This window comes from Cryptomeria japonica, chromosome 4 (assembly GCF_030272615.1).
Source record: "Cryptomeria japonica chromosome 4, Sugi_1.0, whole genome shotgun sequence".
NCBI classification, from domain to species: Eukaryota; Viridiplantae; Streptophyta; class Pinopsida; order Cupressales; family Cupressaceae; genus Cryptomeria; species Cryptomeria japonica.
In genome coordinates, this window is record NC_081408.1 from 464,037,041 (window position 1) to 464,060,126 (window position 23,086).

General features: G+C 36.4%; 1 pseudogene; it reads left to right on the top strand.

The window, feature by feature from the left end:
* Positions 1 to 9,505: 9,505 nt before the first annotated feature.
* The window catches only part of LOC131077347 (polyubiquitin-like), a 48,908-nt pseudogene continuing 35,327 nt past the window's right edge, over positions 9,506 to 23,086 (top strand).

A 23,086-nucleotide genomic window follows, 5' to 3' on the forward strand; every position in this document is an offset into this window, starting at 1 on the left:
AATCCAAGAATCATTAGTGTTTATGTGAGATATTAGGGATTTTTCTTCATACCTTTCTTCATCTGATCCATCTTTGATAGCCACATAAACTACTTCCTCTATATTAGTCTCATCTGATTTATCATCATTATATTCCTCATCAGCTATTAGGCATGTCTTTCTATCTCTTCTTTTGAAGTCTCGGTGTCCTCTGTAATGATTTTCTTTCTGTCTGTCATCTCGATAATCTCTTCTTTCAGTAAAATCTTTGTCAGGACAGTTAGAAGCCATATGTCCTATCTTATCACAATTGAAACATTTCAAAGGTAGTTTTCCTTTATACTTACCTTTGCCTCTCGGTAACTTTTTGGCTAATAGTGCTTCAAACTCTTCTTGCTTTCTGATTTCCTCATACAGTTTGTGTACTGCCTCCATGTTCTTACAAAATCTTTCACTTGCTCCATTGTGATCTCCTTCAGAGTACTTATACTTTCTTTCATTGTAATCATTAGATTCATCAAGATGAAAAGAACTAAATGCAGATTCAACTTTATTTACCAAAGATCCACTGTTATCAAAGTTACTTAATTCAAATGCATGTAGCTTACCAATAGTAGCATCTAAAGAAACTGGCATATTAGGTACAAACCTTAATTCATTGATTGCAGAGACTTGGATTGCATAAGCTGGTCGAAGGGTTCTTAACAACTTACTTGTTATATCCTTTTCTTCAATAGTTCCACCTGCTCCTTTGATTTGATTGACAATCTCCTTTAGTCTTGTACTGTACTGAGTTATGTTCTCACCTTCATTCATCCTCATAGATTCAAGTTGTCCTCTTAGACTATCTACTTTTTCTCTTTGAACATGTTCATCTCCTCCATATACTGATATGAGCTTATCCCACATTGCCTTTGCATCATTGCAGCCTTCTAGATCATTAAACTCTAAGTCGGTCAATGCAGATGCTATTTCAATCATTGCTTGAATATGTTCTTGCTTTGCCTTTATCTCTTCCATAGTCAATGGATAGGTGCTCGGTGTGACAAAATCATTCTCTAGATAGTATACAACATATTCTCCAACTCCTGATAGATGTAGCTTCATCCTTTTCTACCATGTAGAGAAACTTGACTTGTTCAGCTTCGGTGCATCCCTCTTATACATCTTTGGATCTTTAACTCAAGTGCCTTTAAACTTTTCTTTTGGAGTCCAAAGCTCTGATACCAATTGATAGTTCTGATACTTAATATAAGTACAGATTCAATAGCCAACAAGATGAGAGGGGGGGGGGTGAATCATACAAACTTAATCTTTCATAAAAACATCAGATTCAACCTCGGTAACATATATTTCAGTAATATAACCAAAACTGTTAAACATACAAACTCAAAAGCATATAAACATCATAAACCTCATAACACCAGATTTAACGTGGAAACCCAAATAGGGAAAAACCACTGTGGGATTTCAGACCCACTAAGAAATATACTCTTCTAGAGTATGCTCGGTTAAAAGAAAATCCTATTAAAGATTACAAACACATTGCTAGATGTGACCCGCTTAAGGGATTTCCCTTAGATCTGTTAGGATCTTCACCTTGTTAGAAGTAACCTTGTTAAAGGATTTCAAACACTCAATCAGAATGTCACCTTGCTAGAGGGTTTTACAAATAAGATTGTTAAGTCCACTCGGTTAAGAGATTTTTTGTCACTTTCACAAAATAATAGTAATAAAATCTATCTACAACTTCACATCTAAAATGCTAAAGCAGATTCCTATTTGTTCAATACAATCTATACATAGAACTAATCTTGTCTATCTATTGGGCTTCTATACTCTGTTATTCAAACAGGTCTTCAAGCTTCTATGCTCGGTAATCACTATGTAGCATCCCTATGCATACACTTGCCCACATACATTGTTTATCAATAGTTTCCTATTTATAAACAATTAGGTAACCGCATAATCTCCTTGATCACATTTCCCATGATCAATCATAGCCATCAGATCTTCGATCTTGTCTAGGTTCAATGCATCTTTCGATCTGAAAATGTTTTACCCCACCTTCGAACTTGCATATATTTCTTGGAACTTGTTCCAAGGTATTGCGGTTCAATCTGAGCTATAGATCTTCATGCTGACTTTCCATTGCCTTAGATTCGTTAGCAAACTATATTAACGACATACCAATCATTCAATCAGTTCCAGCTCATCAACTTCCTTCATTAAATAACACGTGTAAACATTTAATGCATTCTGTTATAGCTTGGTTACAACTCGGTGAATACTAAACTTCACTTGGTAGACATTCCGCCTTCATTAACCGATAGTGATAACCTTAGGGTTTACCGACTAGGTTCCTTAGGGTTTACCGACTAGGTTCTTTGCTTGATAACATAGTATAGTATTAACCTTTACAATTTACAACATATGTATGATGTTAAAACAATCTAAAACATCATGATCTCATCATTGTCTGACTCGGTACTAGTTTCCCATCGAATACCTTATTCATCCCCTTATTCATCATATTATTTCCTGTGTCTTTTACCGACATCTATATAATCTTCAAATCATTCTTCTCAAGATATGGCAACATCATACTAAATTAGAAAATCAATTTCTTGACATCAATGACAAAATAATAATATCAAGACAGTAAACATCCTTAATCAGTTATATCCATAATCATCAATAATCATAAACAACCTTCTCAATATCCTTATTGAAATGCCAACAATCTTTCATTGTCTGTTATAATGCTATATTGCCAACACTTAGGAGAAACATTGCAACTCATTGGTGGGTGGATTGGGCAAGGTTAGGGGATTCCTCAAGCAAGGGAAGTCCTAGAGACCCTAGGGTGTGAAGAGAACACCAGGTGATCCTAGGGAAGGATCCAAGAGCATAGACTAGGCTAGTATATCCCAAACCCCATCCCATCACATAGCCTTCGGGCTAATCCGATATCCTGCATCTCCTGTCAATTTAATTATTATTGGGAAGATGAAGGCATCATTCACTCTCTTGAAATGAGTCTTTCCATTAGCTAGAGTGAGTTGGGAATAATACTCCCATATTTTCTTTTGTCCTTCCTCCTCTCCCAATTGACCTTCTGCCTGTAGCCTTGGAAACTTTCCAGCTCTAGCAGCTACCTAGATGACATATGATGTGAAAAAGAACTTCTGAGTATGTTGAACTTCTTTCATCTGCTTGCAGATATTGTCAGAGAGGATCTGCGGCCAATCAAAATATTGTTTTCCTATTAAAATAGTGCTCATGAATTGGAACATCCAGGGATGAAAATGCTTGCAATCTGGCTTGCCAAAGGCCCTGCTGAGCATGATGATTAAATCTCTTTGAGGCTCTTTGAAGTCCACCCTTAAGATCTTTATTGCCTTGACTCATGTCTTTCTTTCTTCTTCTAACCAGTTTGTATTCATATGCCTCTTACTAGCTGATGTCTTGTCATTCCATGCCTTTAAGGCCTCTTCTTCGGTCAACAAAAACACTTCCTCTCTGGTTGGGATTCCAAAGATGAACCCAAGCATATCTGGAGACAAGTCTATGACTATCTTTCCTTGTGCATTTGTATACTTTCTAGTTTTTGGGTTATAGAATGGTGCAATGGTCATTATGAATTCTGGTGCCTGTACCGACTGTGGGAAAACAATGGCTTTAACTAGGTCGGACCTCTTGATTCTTTGATGGAGGGCCTCTAGACTAGGTTTGTCCAACTGAGCCTTGATATCTTCAACTTCTATATGGCCAATTTCAGTATCCGTGACCCATCTGATTTGATCCTCTAGCTTTGAAACATATACCTATCCTTGATAATGGTACTTCATGGTGGTCGGGAGTCTATCAATTTCCTTGCCTCTTTTGCTGGAGGATGAGTCAATCTAACCACTCGAACCTGCAAATAGAATGCAAATCCTCAGTTTTTGACAAGCATAAAGGTTGATTTACCTCGGGACTTCAGGGTCTCGGGGTCCCGGGATAGGCATAGGTGAAGAAGGCCCGGAACTCCGGGGTTCCAGGCTTATGCCTAAGTGGAAGACACTCAGAAACTCCGAGGTTACGGGGTTCCAGGTTGAGAGCTACCCGAAACTCCGGGGTTCCGAGGTTAAGAGCTACCCAGAACTCTGGGGGTCCAGGGTTCCGTGGTTAAGAGCTACCCGGAACTTCGGGGATCTGGGGTTCCGGGATTAGGTCGAATAGCCACCCGGAACTCTGGGGTTCTGGGGGCATAAAAACCAACTACCCAGAACTCTGGGGGTCCGGGGTTCCGGGCTTAAGAAACTAGGGCAAACAAAAAAAAAAAACAAGCGAAGCAAGAAAAACAAACAAAGACCAAAAACAAAACGAGGAGAGAAACCAAACTGAAAACCAACAACAAGGGCAAGAAAATTCACCAACCTGGTGAAACAAGATGCCTGAAAACGCCAAGGAAAGCTCAGAGATCTGGAGGTTCACGACTTGGAGCTAGGGAGGAGGAGTTGTGGATGCACAAATGAACTTTTAAAAGTCCATTATCTCTATTTCTAGCTCCCCCCAAGTCCGTCCATACGAAGGCATTAAACACAACCTCAGGACTCCGAGGTCCCAAGGTTCTGAGTTCGACAAAAGGAACACCCTACCCCGAACTCCGGGGGTTCGGGGTTCCGAAGCAAACAAGGAGGCCCCTTACCTCGGGACTCCGGAGTTCCGAGGTAAAAAAACAAAAAAAGGACCTCGAGACTCCGGGATTCCGGAGTTCCAAGGTCAAAAGCAAAAGGGGACCTCAGGACTTCGGGAGTCTGGAGTTCCGAGGTCAAAAGCAAAGAAAAGAAAAGGGAAAACAAAGGGGACCCAAATATTCGACTCAAGGAGACTAATGGGGAAATAGATATGCTAGGAATAACAGGTTGCATATTCTTCATTTATCCATTGTGGAGAAACATTAAATCATTCATATGTAAACATGTGTTTGTGTGATTAGGGTTTTGTCATGCTCACACCATTTCATACAACATATATGGTTACATTCAAGAAGCAAGTATCAATATCAATCATTATAGATCTAAGGTATATCTTTCATTCATTTATTTCAGTATTTTCAATATTTCATTCAAGATTAATTCCTAAACTAGGGTTTGACTTAAGAAATCCCTTAATCCCATTCCCTTTCTTTCTATGTGTATGGAGCTATGATCTTCAGAATAAGCATTATTTACAGTGACGAATCAATCCCCCTTTGGAGTGTGAAAAGTTTGGAGGACAAAAGAAATGGGCACCATGGTCCTGATATTTTGAGAGCTCTTTTGAGGAATAGGTTTGAATCTACTTACATTGCTCAGATCAAGGTTTGTGTCTCAATCCTGCCACTGTAGCTCATTGTTTATGCATTTTTACTTCAATTTCCAGCACTTTAATATCCTAATTTTAGCAATGAGGATCCATTGGAGGGCAAGTCTGGTGCCAACAGTCGTGGTAATTCCAGCTCCAATAGCGTATATTTAAGTTGTTGCAGTTAAAAGCTCATAGTTGGACCTTGGGTCGTCACGGTCAGTCCGCCTACTTGGTGTGCACTGGCCCTCACGTCCCTTCTGCCGACGACGTGTTCCTAGTCTTAATTGGCTGGGTCGCGATTCCAGTGCCGTTACTTTGAAAAAATTAGAGTGCTCAAAGCAAGCCTACACTCTGAATACATTAGCATGGAATAACACGATAGGAGTCTGGTCTTGTTCCGTTGGCCTTCGTTTTTTATCTATACAAAAAAAAATATCCTAATTTCGGCAATTCAATTTACAAAAGAGGTTAAGTCATCAAAAACCCCTAATCTAATCATATTTCCCAATCCTAATCCTTGTTGGTTCGTGACTAGATCTATTGGATTGGAACCCTCTTTTGAATGTAATGTTCACTAAGCAATAAAATTAGTGTTTTCATCCTTATTGTGGTGGAAACCTTAATTTTTCACCATTACACCAACATCTTGTGTGAAGTCTCATCTAATTGAATCACGTGATATCTAGCATTCCATATACTATGGGTATGGTCTCCTCATTCATATAGGAGTCTCGTGAGCTAAACTAGATAGCAATTAAGTAGATTCTTCACTAAATTTAGGGTGCTCACAATCATAGGATTTAGTATGCATTTGGTGAGGATTTTGACTTTGTGCAAAACATTGATTCAAATTGGGCAAGTGATTATATAGATCATTCTTGTCTACTTTAGGGAATACTTATCACTTATTTTTGGTCCAATTTGTTGATCAAGCAGAAGAAGTATATACTTGCTCTTTCATCTTTCATTTTGAAAGCTTATAATCACCTTTTTGTGATAATCAAATTGCAATACAAATCTCAATGACTCCGATTCATCACCAAAGGAACACATACATTGAGATAAATATGCATTACCTTAAAAAGATATTCACAATCACGTTATTTATCTTTAGTACTATCCAACATTAGAGAAAATTATAGACATATTCACCAAACCCTTCATTGACAAAAAGTTCCTTCATTTGTGATCTTGGGTGCAACAAGTTTCCTCTTTAGGGGGGCTTCTTAGTCCTCTTCTCTCTCTATATTATGGGGGTGTACAACCTTTTTATTGGGGAGCTTGTTTTATTTAGTGGGGATTTCTTTCTGTAAGGGTACCTCATAAGGCTTCATTTTTTGGAACCCATATTTTCATCCACAAAATTTACGCTTAAGGGGGTGTCAATGTAGGCTTTTATTTCCTTTTCTTAGGTTATTAAAGTGAGTTTAATGACTTGAGTGGATTATTGAGGTGTTTTCATCCTACAAGAGAGTTACATGTGCTATTGTGAGACCACTTGGTGGTCACTCCCTATTGGTGGGACTATCCACCTCCACTCTTTTCTCGAGTTTATATTTGAAATTACTGTCTAGATTGTATTTTTAATCTTTTTCCTACAACTTCTCTTTGTGAGATCTTAATGTAATCTAGTCATCTTGGCATTTGCACATCTCTAAAATTTATAGTATGTATTTATGTTATTCATTTATTGTTCATAGCTTATTTCTCTCTTAAAAAGTTCTCAAGTTATGCTTTTATCTCATGTTTTAATAAATTCATCAATAACGTAACACTCTATACCTAGTAAGTTAAGATGAAAAATTGTATGCTCAATGTGAAGATTATAGAAAAAAATAAAATTCAACATTCAAAATTTTTAGTTTTCTCATTCTTCATGAGAATCTAAGACAACCTATCTTGCAAAAGTTTTCTTTTTAAGGTTCATTTGGAATGCTTGTAAGAATTTTTCTTATTATCCAAATGATCTAGATTGTAAAATGAGATATCAAGTCAAACCTTTGATGTAAAGCTTTCAATACCACTTAAATGAATAACGAGGATTTCAAATTATCAAATGCAAGTGTTCTTAGTTAAGCATAGATCTATAACATAGGAAAGTAAGTCAAACTCAATTATCTTTTCTTGTTTTACACCTTACAACAAAATCATAACTTGGAACCGACTAATTGCAAGCCTACTACATTGTTTGAGAATTGAATTGAACTTCACAAGATAGCAAGAAATCTTGTATGGCAATCTCAATATTTCATATGAGATAATTAATCATGCTAAAAAAAAAAGGAAAAATTTGTTACATGGAGGTAAATTTGTGCCCTAATCTTACTATAGAAAATCGTCTAACTAGATAAGAACTTAGATCGTATGATTGTACTCTTGTAACTTGAAGGTTGGTATGGTAATTTTGTATTTAAAATGTTCAAAAGTGCAAAATTCAAAATAGGAAGAATTATTTTTAGAAAATTTGACATGCATTTTCTCTAAGTCAATTTTGAAAAAGGAAAACTAATTTAGGTTTTCTTTTTTGTATTTTTAATATAAAAAAGTGTTGTTTTGAGAAGAACAAGTGCACTTTTTAAAAGATTACCAATGAATTATACACATTTTTAGTTTATTTAACAAGTTTTTATAATTTTTCTAATTATGATAAGTTTGAGGGTTGAAAAAGGATATGTTCATAGGCCAAACATTGTAAAGGCAAATCTCCATAACTATTGAATGAATTAGGAACACATAATAATGAAAACTAAACCATGAATAATAGTGTAAAAATAAAGTTATATTTTTTCAGGGGATGTATATTGCATTTCAATACATAGGTTGATAACATTGTTACTTTCTTAATCCTATACAATTAGCTCACCTTTCTTTTTATGTGCAACTAATATAATGTATCTAACCAACCATCCAACTAACATAACATTTCCAATAAAAGACAACTACTTTTAGATATACATTTGTCAAAATTTAATAATTTTATACGTAATTGCTAATTTGGAACTCTAATTGTATATTGTTTGGGTCCAAATTTGTGTATGGATTTGAACATATGACTCATACAAATGATATGATAAATCCTCATAGCTTGCAACATGTTTTATTTCATTATTTGATACATGAATTTAGCAAGAACAAGAGATGTTTACAAAATGCCTTAACGAAATTCATTGATTGTGAGGATTATGTTTTCCTTAATTAGACATCTAGAAAACCGACTTTACAACTTTGGGGAAAAGTTGAAGGACAATAAACAAGCATGCAATAATCTTAGGATGATTTTATGCTAATGTAAATTCTGTATTTGTTCTTTCTACAAATTAAATCTATATGTATTACTTGGCTATTCTCTTATGGACTGTGATGCTAGATATGTGTTAGACTATTCGTTCTAGTAAGAATTAGTTGTAAATACACAATTCTAATGAACAATTTGATGCAATTCATACTTTTAGTTGACTCACAATAATTAGTAGAAAAGATGGGGACGTCCTTGCAGTGCAACTATAAGTTTCAAGGTGGCATTTAGGCCACTACTCGACTTTGAATCCTAGCATGTTGATGCGTTGGGTCAAACATTTGTTCCCTGGCTGGCAAGTATACATGACAACAAACCCACAGTGGAGGTTGGTAGAGGATGGTGGCTCATAGCATCAAGAATCTAGCCCCCATGTTGGAGATCATTCCTACACGCTACAATGGAGATAGAGGTAGGGCCCCCAAGTTGGAGATTGAACCCACATGCCACAAAAGGGATGGAGGAAAGTAGGGAGAGAGGAGAGATATGGAAGAAAAAGGAGCGATAAGGAAAGAGGAGAGATAAGGAGGAAGGAGAGATAAGGAGAGATAAGGAGAGAGGAGAGATAAGGAGAATGAAGGTGGTGTCAGAGAGGAAGAGGTAAAGAGGTGTTAATGCCTCAAAATTAGATATGATCTACTCGAGAATGGGATCCTCCATTGTGGGTCCACTAATTCAAAGCTCCAATCAAAAACGATCATCGATCAAAAATAATAATAATTAGTAAAACAGATGGAAAATTTTACAATTTAAATTTAAAAATATGTAAATTCAAATTTACGATTACATACTTATAAACAAAATCAATAAACAGCACATTCTTTTGAAATCAGCAAAAATAGTTGAAAGTCTCCCTCTGAAAGTTTTCTAAAATTGACCATCCCCCATATTCCCAACTTCAACTCATCCTGGAACGTTCCGGAGTTGGAATCGCGCCTTCTTCGAAACTACGCGACGCTGTACACGGGAAACGACTCCTCCGTAGAGAGACTATAAATAGGCTTCTCGGGTCTTCTCTAAAACAATATCATTTTGGGTTTCATTAAAAAAGGCTGAGTAGCTTTCAAAGTAGGACGCTTATTTCTCTTAATCCATCTTTGCGAAGGCTTTGATTTACAGGTTTTCTTTGGAGAAAGCAAGAAATACAGTATGCAGATATTCGTGAAGACATTGACGGGGAAGACCATCACTCTGGAGGTGGAAAGCTCTGATACCATCGACAATGTCAAGGCCAAAATTCAAGACAAGGAGGGAATTCCCCCAGACCAGCAGCGTCTCATCTTTGCCGGGAAACAGCTGGAGGACGGTCGTACGCTTGCTGATTACAACATCCAGAAGGAGTCCACTCTTCACCTGGTTCTCCGTCTCAGGGGAGGAATGCAGATCTTCGTGAAAACCCTGACCGGCAAGACCATCACTTTGGAAGTGGAGAGTTCCGACACCATTGACAACGTCAAGGCCAAAATTCAAGACAAGGAGGGAATTCCTCCAGATCAGCAACGCCTTATCTTCGCCGGCAAGCAGCTGGAAGACGGCAGGACCCTCGCCGACTACAACATCCAGAAGGAATCCACCCTTCACCTGGTTCTCCGTCTCAGGGGAGGAATGCAAATCTTTGTCAAAACCCTAACGGGCAAAACTATCACTTTGGAGGTGGAGAGTTCAGACACCATTGACAATGTGAAGGCCAAAATCCAAGACAAGGAAGGAATACCCCCAGATCAGCAGCGCTTGATCTTTGCAGGCAAACAGCTGGAGGACGGCAGGACCCTTGCCGACTACAACATCCAGAAGGAATCCACCCTTCACCTGGTTCTCCGTCTCAGGGGAGGAATGCAAATCTTTGTCAAAACCCTAACGGGCAAAACTATCACTCTGGAGGTGGAGAGTTCAGACACCATTGACAATGTGAAGGCCAAAATCCAAGACAAGGAAGGAATTCCCCCAGATCAGCAGCGCTTGATCTTTGCAGGCAAACAGCTGGAGGACGGCAGGACCCTTGCCGACTACAACATCCAGAAGGAATCTACCCTTCACCTGGTTCTTCGTCTGAGGGGAGGAATGCAGATATTTGTGAAGACATTGACAGGCAAGACAATCACTCTGGAGGTGGAGAGCTCTGACACCATCGACAACGTCAAGGCTAAGATTCAAGACAAGGAGGGCATTCCCCCGGATCAGCAGCGCCTGATCTTCGCTGGTAAACAGCTGGAAGACGGTAGAACACTTGCCGACTACAATATCCAGAAGGAGTCCACCCTTCACCTGGTTCTTCGCCTGCGTGGTGGAATGCAGATCTTTGTGAAAACCCTCACCGGCAAAACCATCACTTTGGAAGTGGAGAGCTCCGACACGATTGACAATGTGAAGGCGAAGATCCAAGACAAGGAGGGTATTTCTCCCGATCAACAGCGCCTAATCTTCGCTGGGAAGCAGCTCGAGGATGGCCGAACTCTTGCTGATTACAACATACAGAAGGAGTCCACCCTTCACCTCGTCCTGCGCCTGCGTGGAGGGTTCTAATCCTATATTTCTGTTTAATTCGTACCTCTGATATATATGTATACGGCCTTTTTCATCAAATAAATAAATCTCTGTTCCATTAGAGTGCAATTTGCTTGAGTGTTTCTACGTAAGATAACTCAGAGGGTTTTGTAGTTATTTTGCTCTTAAGAACGAATCTTTGCCGTGAACAAAGTAATACAGAAGTCAAATGACACAATGACTTTGCTGTCTGAGTTGCTCTAACTGATGTTTTGTTGTTCTGAGCTTTTTCAACTGATTCTTCTCTTGCTGCTCTTCAAATTTTTATTAAATCGTGATTGTGGAGGCCATTCTGATGTGCCTTAAAAAATTAATACTAAGAATTCTTGAAAACAAATTCTGTCAGATGATAGTTAAAACATAGGGTTGTAATTTTGTGAAAGCTGCTTTTCAAATAAACTTAGCATAGCAGCAAAAACCTTGAATTTCTTTAATCCTGTCTTTGCCTAAAATCAAAATCATCTTGGAAGTACTGTTAATTTCTCGTCTGCCATTTCACTAACTGGGCAAACTTAAGAAAACCTATTTATTTATCTTTTTCACACGATGCAGAAGCCGTGAAATGCCACCTTAATAGACAGTGGGAAACAGAGACGAATTGTCATGATGGAGGAATGGTTAAGGATTGGGAGATTGCAAGATTCTTCCATGCCTTCCTCTGCATGTAGGCTTACTTCATTTGATGTCTACGGTCTGTCAATAGAGGAATGAGCAAATGACACGCTGCATAATGGCATGCTTCTAGCTAAATAGATTGGCTCAATCATTTTCATACCTCACTCTTCATGCCGCTTGCTTGACATGAGTTAGCAGAAGTAAATCAAGTGTGACGCAATCTGTTGTACTTCAGAAATTGTGATAGGGGGGTTTCATATAATTCTGTCCTGTAGTACATCTGTTATATCTTTTACAACGAACCAGTTTAAATTCTAAAACAAATTTTAAGACAATGATGATTATTACTATTTCATCGTTTCTATAAATTCCTCTCAATCCTAAGACTAAGCTCAAGCTATAGAGTAATTGCTTAACATAAGGTGTTTTCCCCAAAATGGTCTCCAAATTTTGAACCCATAATCTGGAACAAGTTGAAAAATGAAAAGAATATTGAACCTGCGAGACGAAGTTAAACTTTGCAACGGCTAACATGTGCCAAAGACAGTATAAAATTGGAACTATTTGAACATTCAAGAAAATTACATCCCCACATCAATATTTTAACAAACTGATAGAATAATCTTTTGCAAATTCGAAGCCCAAATAAATCCCTCAAGGAAATGTGCTCACAAGGACCCTGCACTTCTCTGCATCTTCAACTCTCTCCACTTCCACACAACATTTGCAGGCAGGGAGAACATTTGTTGGCATCCTCACTGCCTGTACCAATATGAAAGGCCAGCCTGTGCCAAAAAGACAACCTTTCAACAGGGTTTGGGCATCCATTAAAGCATACTGGAAGGGCATCCATTAAAGCATACTGGAAGGGCAGATTATAATTGCAGATGTTTTGGCAGAAGATTGTAGAAAATACAAACCAATTCCTCTTATTCTGTTTTGAAATAGGCTCAATGTTTTAGGCAAATGTTTTCTGCAAATGGCAAGCTAGCAAGAATGCAGCTAGAATTGTTCTAATGAATTTTTGCCCGTAAAACTTGGGCATGTTCAACTTAAGAAACTTCTGTTGCAAACAAATAAATAAAATATCCAACAGAAACTATTGGCTAGAAAAGATCTGTAATTATGCATCCCTTAAAGAAATCATCAGGTCTTAAAATTCAATATATCTGGAAAAAAAAATATCTTTGAGGTAAGGTAACATTCTATAATATTTCTTATGGAAAAAGTCATTTTATTGTACATCTTTAAAATATATGAGCATCATATTATACTCAATTGCATTTCTTATGATGATATTCACTTATGTAAATCTCATCATAGTAACATAATGGAAGGGAAAGTCACTGAGCTCATATGGTCCTTGATTGGATATAATTATAATTATGTATGTAACCTATTGGTCACATTCACATATATGTATTATAATAGCATATTTCTAAGTTCATAACCTTGATGGCTTCAAAATCTTCTTATTGTTGTTATAAGAACTCAATACACCTAATTTGCTATTTTATCTACATTATTCTGGTAAGAAATTATCTTAAATAAGTTGTGTTGGTAGATTATGTACTTTGGAGATGAGTGATGAGCTGATATCTAGTTTGCATGCAACTCGGGGAGATAGATCCTAAAAATTGAACTAATAAAATGAGTTATTGTATATTTTATAATTTGCTATGAGAAATTGAAGAACTTCATTGGAAGATTATAGAGGGAAAGTCTTGGATTGTCTTCTAACAACCATGCCATGTAGGATGTAAAGGAGTAGGGTTGATGACATATCACATGAGAATTGAAGGATATTACAAAGTGAACTTATGTGTTTTCAAAGAGAAATTGATAACTAGAAACACCATCACCTAGATGAGGAAGAAACTTTTTCATGAAGATATCTCAAAGAGGAGATTAAGTTTAGTCTTGGAAATTGTATTGCCACCATTTTAATGCTAATTAAATCAAATAGAGAGGTTGTTACCGATCATTAACCTATACCACAAATATCAAGTGATTAGTTTAGACAAAAAATGTTGTTATGTCAACTAGTGAAAGAAGACAATATTGAAGGGTAGGGATCTACTAACAGTGGACATGAAAAATTATAGGGGTCTTCATGGTAAAAAAGTGAACACCTTTCTCAAAATGTTTTTTAAATTTCCATGAAGTCAAGGAAAAGAGGAAGGGAACCACATTGTTATGTTCAAAGATGGACAATTCTAAAACATAAAATTTTGAATTAGAGCATACCTCTGAAGAAAAAGACCTTATTGTTCTCATTGTGGGAACCCAGGGAACAAAGGCATCAATATTATTACGTTGAATTCTTGTCGTAAAACAAAAAAATAAAAGCAATGTTGAATCAGTTCAAGCAACCTTTATTTGATATAATACTTGATAATGCATAGCATTATAAGGAAAAGGTGACGATGTGTCAAGTACACAAAGGGCTTGCCCAAAATAAAACGTTGTGAGTAGGCATATGCTAGATGGCACCATGCTATAAAAGATAATGATATCATTAGGTCGATATGGTGCAAGGATCATGATAAATGCAAGAAAAATGATAATACATGCAAGCAAACAAACAAGAATATACAAATTATTAAATAAAGATTTTGTCCCTAGCCCAATTGATTGATTGATAACATTGATAACATTTTTGACAAGGAGAATAATGTAAGGATTAGGAATGATATATCATGATGTTGACTTGAGTAAAATGGATTGATGTTTGTAGTAAAGATCATAAAAAAACTTTAAAAATGCTTTGGGTGATGTGCTAGATTGTTTGCCTAAATCTCATTGATTGGGATGTCATGCATTTGTTTGGATTGTTTGAGGATTGTAGGGGAGATGGAGGCTTGGTACCAAGTATATATACAAGGATGAAGTGATGGAGGCTTTTCCTAGATCAAAGATGGGATTGTTGGATGGAGGGTTTGAAGGAAGCATGAGTGTAGAGAGTATCTAGCAAATGACTTTGTAACATATATAGTAAAGATGGGAGGAATTGGGGGTAATGAGAGAGGTTTTGGCATGTGATATGTATTATGTTGCATAGGAATAACATGCCCCTTTTTGGATGCATTGTAGCATATAGGTTGAGAACATTGAATGAAAATTTACCAATATTCATGCGGGATGATAGGGTAAGGATTTCATTTTCAAGAGGATAACTTGATTGTTCAATGTAGTAGAGGATTCATGGAGAGCTATAAGATGGATAATTGTAAAATAAATTAAGGCTTGTATTCTCCAAATTATGCTTCAACAATATGCACCAATTTATATTAAGATCAAAAGCGATAAGGGGGGATAAATTGGGTATGATGGGAGAAGTATGCAAATGTAACAAATGGGTAGATGATGGGTGGAGAGGAAGGAAGATGATTGCCCACACGTGTAGGGTGGTTTTAGATTAAATATTTATGCATGATGCATGTTTACCAAGTTTTCATCATGGTGCTTCTCCAAGGCATCATAAGAATAATTTTTCATTATTTGATGTTTTTTTCTCTTTACTTTAAAAATAAAATAAAAAAATTATATTACTTGGAAGAGATAGATGGGATTCAATTTAAGGTATGTGAATTGGATTTGGGTGTGGAAGAGGGTGTTGGATGGATTCAAAAAATTGTTTACATGCATTAGTGGTAGTATCTCATTCTAAATAATTGATTTTACAAACCATGTTAATTGTCATTACACTCATAGATATTAATAAAAATCTTGTTGAGTGCTAATTTGGCTTCCCTAAATTGAAAAAAAATATAATATCATATTTCTGATATTGTAGGATGTGGCCAATGGAAATGGATGGTATGGTGAATGAATGATAATGGGGATTAGGCCAAAGAATCGATCAAATGGATGTGATATATTGGATAATGGATTGGATAACAGTAAATAGGTGGATGGAAGGACGAGGTAGTGAAGGAAGAGGGAAATGTCAAGGAACTAACACAAACTAGGGCCAAAATTTGTTGATACCATGATAGATATTAAAGCTTAGAATCAGGATCCAAGATTTGAGTGTGTGGGATTTTAGTGGTTAGTGCATTTAGATGGGAGTGTGAGTATTATTGATTTTTGAATAAAGGGACCCAAAAAGGATTTAGGATTTCCAAGATGGGGATGCTTGAATTTATATAGAGGATTATAGGATCAAAGTAGGGGATATGGATTTTTGGATTTGGAATGGAGTGGACATTTGGAGAGACAAATTTGGATGCTCCTTGTGGATGGATTGTTTCTTTATGCTTACGAACCCTTATTCAAATGCTTCATTTTTAAATGGTGAGCATAATTGGTATTTTTCCTTAATGTGGATTTTGGATCTAAATTTCATTTGATTTTACATGTCGATGTGTTTTGACATGGTGATTCTTAGATTTTTGTAGACTTTGTTTTTATATGTTTTTACATACAAAATTCTTTCAAACACTATGTTTTGGTCCCACGTATAGGCATTCTATGAATTGGATGATGGATTCATCATTTTGCAATATTCTAATGGTGCTCAAATATTTTGATCATATTTAAGGATTTCAAGAGATGCATAGCTAAGATTAATAAAAGGATTACTGGAGGAGGTGATAGGAGTGATGAGGATGATGGGATCGATGAGAGGATTGGTGCTAGAACTCTCATGAGAGGAGTAAAGAGAGAAACCTTTTTTTAATGCTGGAAGAAGTTTCTTTATCTTTTGTAGAGGTGTTACCAATGTCTTTCTCATGAGATCTATAATTGAGGCCTTAAAATCTTAGTTTTTCTTTGTTTAGATGGGTTCTAATATGCCCTATTCATGAAGGCCTAACTCAGATCATAGTTCATGTTTTGAGAAATCCAATTGGCTATGAGATATGTATTACTACAAAAATAAGATTTTCAAATATATTTTTAGATGAGTGGAGAATGGTGGTTATTTTAGTTTCCTTACCAATAATAAAAATAGATTGGATGAAGGTAGGGGAACTGAGGTGATAGAAATTTAGTTCAAGGATGGGTTTTGCTTACATGCTTTGATCTTGAGATGGTAGGGGATAATGGAAAGGATTAGTTGGGATGCTTGGATATTGACTTGGATGGGGAAAAGTTTGCACATGACTTGGTACAATCTCTTTAAATATTTGGGTGTGCTTAGATGATACGAGGATGGAGTAGCATTTTGTGTTAGAAAATAGTGCATAGATAGATAAGGCACATGTAACATTTATGGATATGGGGTTTGAGAGATGTAAGGTTTTTATGGATGCAATAGAATGACGAGGGTTCAAAATTTCACACCTTAGCTTGTAGTTTGTGATTTAGGGTCCTTTGCGAATTACCCTTGGAGGAAATCCCTAAATTTGGCATTATTTAATAGGTGTTTGAAGTGGCATGGGTTAGATTATGAAGGTTTTGAGGATGAAGCAGTGTTATAGGAGGTGGAGTCTATGAGGTGTTTGCATTAGATAGGGATTTTAAATATGTATAAGTGATGAAGGGATTGGACTAAAGAGTTGAATCCATTGTCAAATGTACCATAAATATTTAACCAATAAATGTTTATTTAGGCTCAACAAAATAGCTTTTTCTATCCATTTCTTGATCCAAAGTCATTATGAGTGGGTAATTAGAGATTGTGCAATTTTTCTTGAAGTGGTACTTTCTAAGGGTTTGTGAGTTAGTTTTTCTTGGTCCATAAGACTCTCATTATCATCATAGATATCAAATTCATATTGATTGGCAAAGCTAGAATCATCATCATTAAAGAAGGACCTTATAAATAGACAAGGGGACTCATAAAAAATAGCGTAACATTTTACATTTGGATTGGGATGGATGACATATTGATTTTGGTTTTAGATTGAATATTTATTTTGACATCAAGTGATTTGAAATTTGATGTACGAAATTTCAAATCATGGATAAGTTTGTAGTTCTCGATTGGATTGGAGGTGATGGGATTTGGTTTAGGGAAGAATTTGGTGGATAAATAGATGACTGAGTCAATTGGATGATTTAATTTGATTGATTTTGTATAGTTAGTATAAGATAAGTTTCTAAGAAAGGATTTGAGTTCAATGAGTATATACTTAGGATAGGTAAAGTTCCTAAGAAAGAATTGGATTTTATTAGAATTAAGGTTTGATCCTCATAATGGTTGGATTCAGATTGGATGGAATTCAATTTGGTTGGGTTAGATTATTTGGATTAGGAAAAGTGGAATGGAGAAGATTAGGGTTTCCTTGGATTTTATATTTTTCTTTAGTTGTCTTGGATTCCTTAGGGTTTTGGATTAGGATCTAGGATTACTAGGATGGATTTAAGGTTTATAAGCTGTATGAGGGGATTTGAGTTCTAAGGATGATTGATTTGGATGGTTAAATTGGGATTATAGTTGGGAATATGGGATTAGGCATCCAAACTTTATTTTGCAAGAGTATTTGGATTTTCATTTTATTTTCCTCAATGGTTGGTTTTGATTTTGATGGTTGATGGCGAACAATGTTGATTATTCTAAATTCAAGGGGTGAGCATGGACTTTGACAAGAAAACATACCAATCACAAGAATAACCTAGATTTTTCCAACTAGGTTTGTGGATGATTTTAAGCCCACTAATATGCCTTATCTAAGATTGGAGTGTAGGGCCCACAATGACACATTAACTATATTTTCATCAACCAAGATCACTTGATGGTGTGAAGGAGAGCATACATGACCTAAAAACTCATTTCTACGAGAACAAGGTGAGTAACTTCTCGAGGCAACTACTTACGAATATATTACAACCAAACATGGTTGATGGTTCCTAGCTAGGATGCACATGGTTGCTAGATGATGTCCTTAATATAACCAAAGGTGCATGAAGCCTAATTTTATGCAATGAGAGGGTATGCCTAATGGCGTAGTGTGAGAGGGTGACCCACTCTCCTCCTTCGTTTTTGTAAGGTATAAATTTCTTTCATGCTTAGTGATAATAAAAAGTGTCCTTAATGGGATAGCCTCTTAACTCTCTCCAAAATTTATATACCCTTCTAGAACATTAAGTTTTGATTTGTCCCCTTTAGTGTGAAAAATAATTTAATACAATCACATGAAGGAAATACCAATTTCTTTTAATCTCCAAGATCACCACATGGCACAAGGAGCAAGCATACCCACTTGGCTCTCCTAGGATTTGTTGATGTGTGTTTTATGCACATACGAACACCGAATAAAATACCAAAGTATTTTACCCTATCTTGAACAAAATCACTGAATATGATATGATTGAGAAAGATCAAATTGTGATTCCAAGGTTTCTATGATCAGTTCTTGACATGTGGGTAACTTAATGGCTTCACGTGATAATATTGTTTTCACTTGGGGACTTTCGTAATTGTTCGATATGGAGACTTTTCTAAATTGGATTTGGAATAGGAATGCTGGTAACTAAGTATTTTGCAACTCAACTCTTGATTCTAATCAAACAAATATTTCTAAAAAAGGGAAAAATAAATAGGGTCTAGGAATTCTATTCTAAAACCTAGAATGCAAGAAAGGGGTGAATGACTCGCTAGAATCCTACTGGGCAAGGTCTCACCATCAAATTGAACAATTTGACATAAGATCAATGCAATCATCTAAGGTATACTTCAAAGATGTTCAAATTATTACCACCAAACATTGATACCATTCAAGTTAATGCATAACAATGGAGGTATAAAAATTGAAGTTAACTGCGCGCAAAATTCCAGTTGACCACACAAGGCAAACTTACAATCAGCAAGAGGCTAATGGTATGGACTAATGGATTCCATATAAATGCATTCAACAAATTCTCTCATTCAATCTAACAATACTTGAAAGCAAATTATAATGTAACTTGGAGGAATTGAGAACCTCAAATGTATACAACACTTAAACAAAAATCACCATCAATTCAAAAAATGACTTATATTCACATCTGCAGCATATACTGACAATTCTAAAAAATATCTCTCTTACAAATGAGAGGCAATGGGGTTTATATAGAGTCTCAAATGAAATGAATGGCCAAGATTGAATCAAAATCAAGGGTCAAGATCATGCCAACAATGCCCTAAAGTTGCCCTAATTAGGGTTTACATAAAAATGGACATATGGCTCAATAAAATAATACCTAATAATCAAATAGAGAATCTTCTAGAAGATTTCGGCCCGCATCTCTTTCTCTCACAGCATATTCCAAGAATCTAGCCAATACAAAATCTAATTCCTATATGGAAATGCTTGGCAAAGCATCCTGCTGCACATCAATCACATCCAACATATCGAAACAAGCATCTAAGGTGTTCCCCCAATCTGGCATAAGCTTCTGCGAATTATGGACATGGACCAGCAATGAAACCAAATCATCCGTCTGATTCTTCTTCAAAGAATCCAACTGATTGAAGTACATGAACTTCATCTTATCTCTCAACTCTGCTAAGTGTAAACCACTAGCATCACTAACATCCACTCCCAATAACTCTTCAATTGATGTAAGGATCCTCGATTGTATCTCTTGAATCAATCCTTCCATCTCTATAGAATCCTTGCGTGCATGCCCATAAGCGAATTTCTTCATGGTTGATGAACAATACCAGCCATGGAAATCATATATGTCTCCATAATGCACAACTCCTTCCCTAATCAATGTGGTCATGTCAAAGGATTTCAAATCCTTTACACATTCCCATGCTCTCTCTTCCCAAGGAATTTTAAATTCCTTTTCTCCTTTCTTTTCCCCATGCACTCTTCTATTTGGGAATTTTTAATTCCCTTGTCCCTTCCCAAGGAATTTCAAATTCCTTTTATTCTTCCAATGTGCCTAGGGATCTCTTCCCCATGCACCTAGAGGAGCGTGGAGACAAGAAATGCCTTTATGGAAAATCTCTTGGTCTCCACACCTTGTCCTCTCAAATTTGGTTTGGAAGATTCAAAATCGGTTGGTACTCCTATGGTGACCAGATGTAAGTTGACTAAAGATGATGATTCCCCAAAGGCAAATCAGACTAGATACAAATCTATGATTGGTGGATTGCTCTATTTGACTCAGACTAGACCTAATATCATTAATGTTGTTTGTCTTGTTGTTATATTTCAAGATGATCCTAAGGAATCTCATGTTGTAACTGTCAAAAGAATTTTTAGATATTTGAAAGGAACAGTTGATTTTGGTATGTGGTATCCTAAAGATGATGATTTTACTTTGAGTGCTTTTACTAATGTCGAATGGGCAGGAGATGTGGATGACAGAAAGAATACTAGTGGTGGTACATTTTTCTTGGGAAAAAGATTGGTTTCATGGTTGAGCAAAAAAATAATTCTTTTTCTCTATATATACTGCAGAGGCAGAGTATATTGTTGCTACAAACATTTGTACTCAGGTGGTATGGATGAAGCAGAAGTTGAAAGATATCAGAGTAGTGTATGATGAGCCTATTACTATCTACTATGACAATTCAAGTGCAATTAACATTTCTAAAAATCTAGTATTGCATTCAAAGACTAAACATATATCCATCAAGTTTCACTTTTTGAGAGACAACGTAAATGAGAAGGAAGTCAGATTGGAGTGTGTGCCTACTAAGGAACAGATTGTAGATATCTTCACAAAGCCTTTGCCTAAGGATACTTTTGAGTATCTCTGAGGGAAGTTAGGGGTGATTGCCCCTCCTAATCTGAATTAAGATGTATCGGTATGCATGAGTTTGGTGCATTTCACAGTCATATCTTGTAATCTAGATTGATGATTGGTGGTTGCTTCTCAGGGGGAGTAGTCAGTTTTGAGAATTAGTTTTATGAGTCAGATGTTCAGATTCGGGGTGAGAGATTCAGTTTTGTGGTTTGATTGCAAATATGTGCCTTTTCCATTGACATCAAAGGGGGAGCTCGAGTCATGTGAAAATCTATGAAGAAATGTAGTAAGAAAGGTCTAAGGGGGAGTTGTTGATATTTTTATTTATCATTGATTGTGTCATGTTTTCACACAATATGTTGCCATCAATGCCAAAGGGGGAGATTGTAGGAAGAATGTTGCAAATATGTGCTTGAGAAATATTTGAGAGATGTGTTGTCATTGTTGTCAACATATTTTTCTGTCTGAGACATTGATGCAGTGAAGTTTGTTCAGCATGATGAAGATCAAAGTTTGTAAATTAAAGGATTTTTAGAGGGTTGTCTGTAGTTGATTCAGTTCAAGATTCAGAGGTCCGCATGGAGATTTGATTGAATTATGGGTATTTGTGTTGTGGCTAGTTTTTCAGTTGTCCAGTGGTGACAGAGTGACAATATTTTGATTTGCATTGCTTCGCATTATAATATCTTATTTTATATTTTTCTAGAGGTATGTTTGGGACGTTGGTGTGTGTCCTCAATTCAAGTGGTTCAAGGTTTGGAGGTCCGCAAGTTATTTTTCAAGGTTGACAATCATTATAGTTAGTGTTCCCGAGGTTCGATATGAAGATGCTGGTGATTCTAGTAATTTTTATTGGTGCAAATGTTTCTATTGTAGTTCTTGATGCTTGTGGATGTTTCTGGATCATGTGCCTTTTGTGTTGGTGGTCTGCATTGATTTTTGAGCTCGTAATTGATGTTTTTCTTTGGTACGTTGGCGTTCTTAATGTTCTTGGTCAACTAGATGCTTGTAGTGTGTTGCAGATGTTCAAGGCATAATTTTTGGAGGTGTAGCGTGTTCGAGGCAAAGATTTGGGTTTGTGTTATGTCTTGACGGATATTGCTTGGTCTGCATGTAATATTGTATTGAGTGTGGTTGTATTTTTGTAATTAGGTGGTGATTGTTGATCCGACCTTGATGATTTCTCCAAGGTTGATGTCATGTATAAATAAATGTAATAATCTTGTATTCACGTGGCTGTGTGGATGAGTATGCATATGTATGTGCATTGAATGTATACATCTTTTGAAGGCAGAGAAGAAGTGTGAAAAAGAAAGTTGTGTGCTTCAATGGAACTGAACCGGGCATTGAGATGCTATTCCATAGTTCATTATTTCTAGATGTGATCTGGGACTGTTTGTACAAGTAGTGAGCCTTCCCTGGGTAGTGAGCCTTCTTATTTTGAGCAGTGATCTCTAAGGAGTGTGCCTGAATGCATGTGCATTCCCCATTGTAATACTTCTAATAGAGTATACCTATTTTATGGGTTCATCCCTATCATAGTTTTTCCCTTAACCAGGTTTCCACGTCAAAAATCTTGGTGTTGTGTGTGTTTATGATGTGTTGTTGATCTATGCTTTCATGTTTAATTATCAGATCTAAGAATAAGTTTAAGTTTCTCGAGTAATTTAATCTCTTATATATAAAATTAAG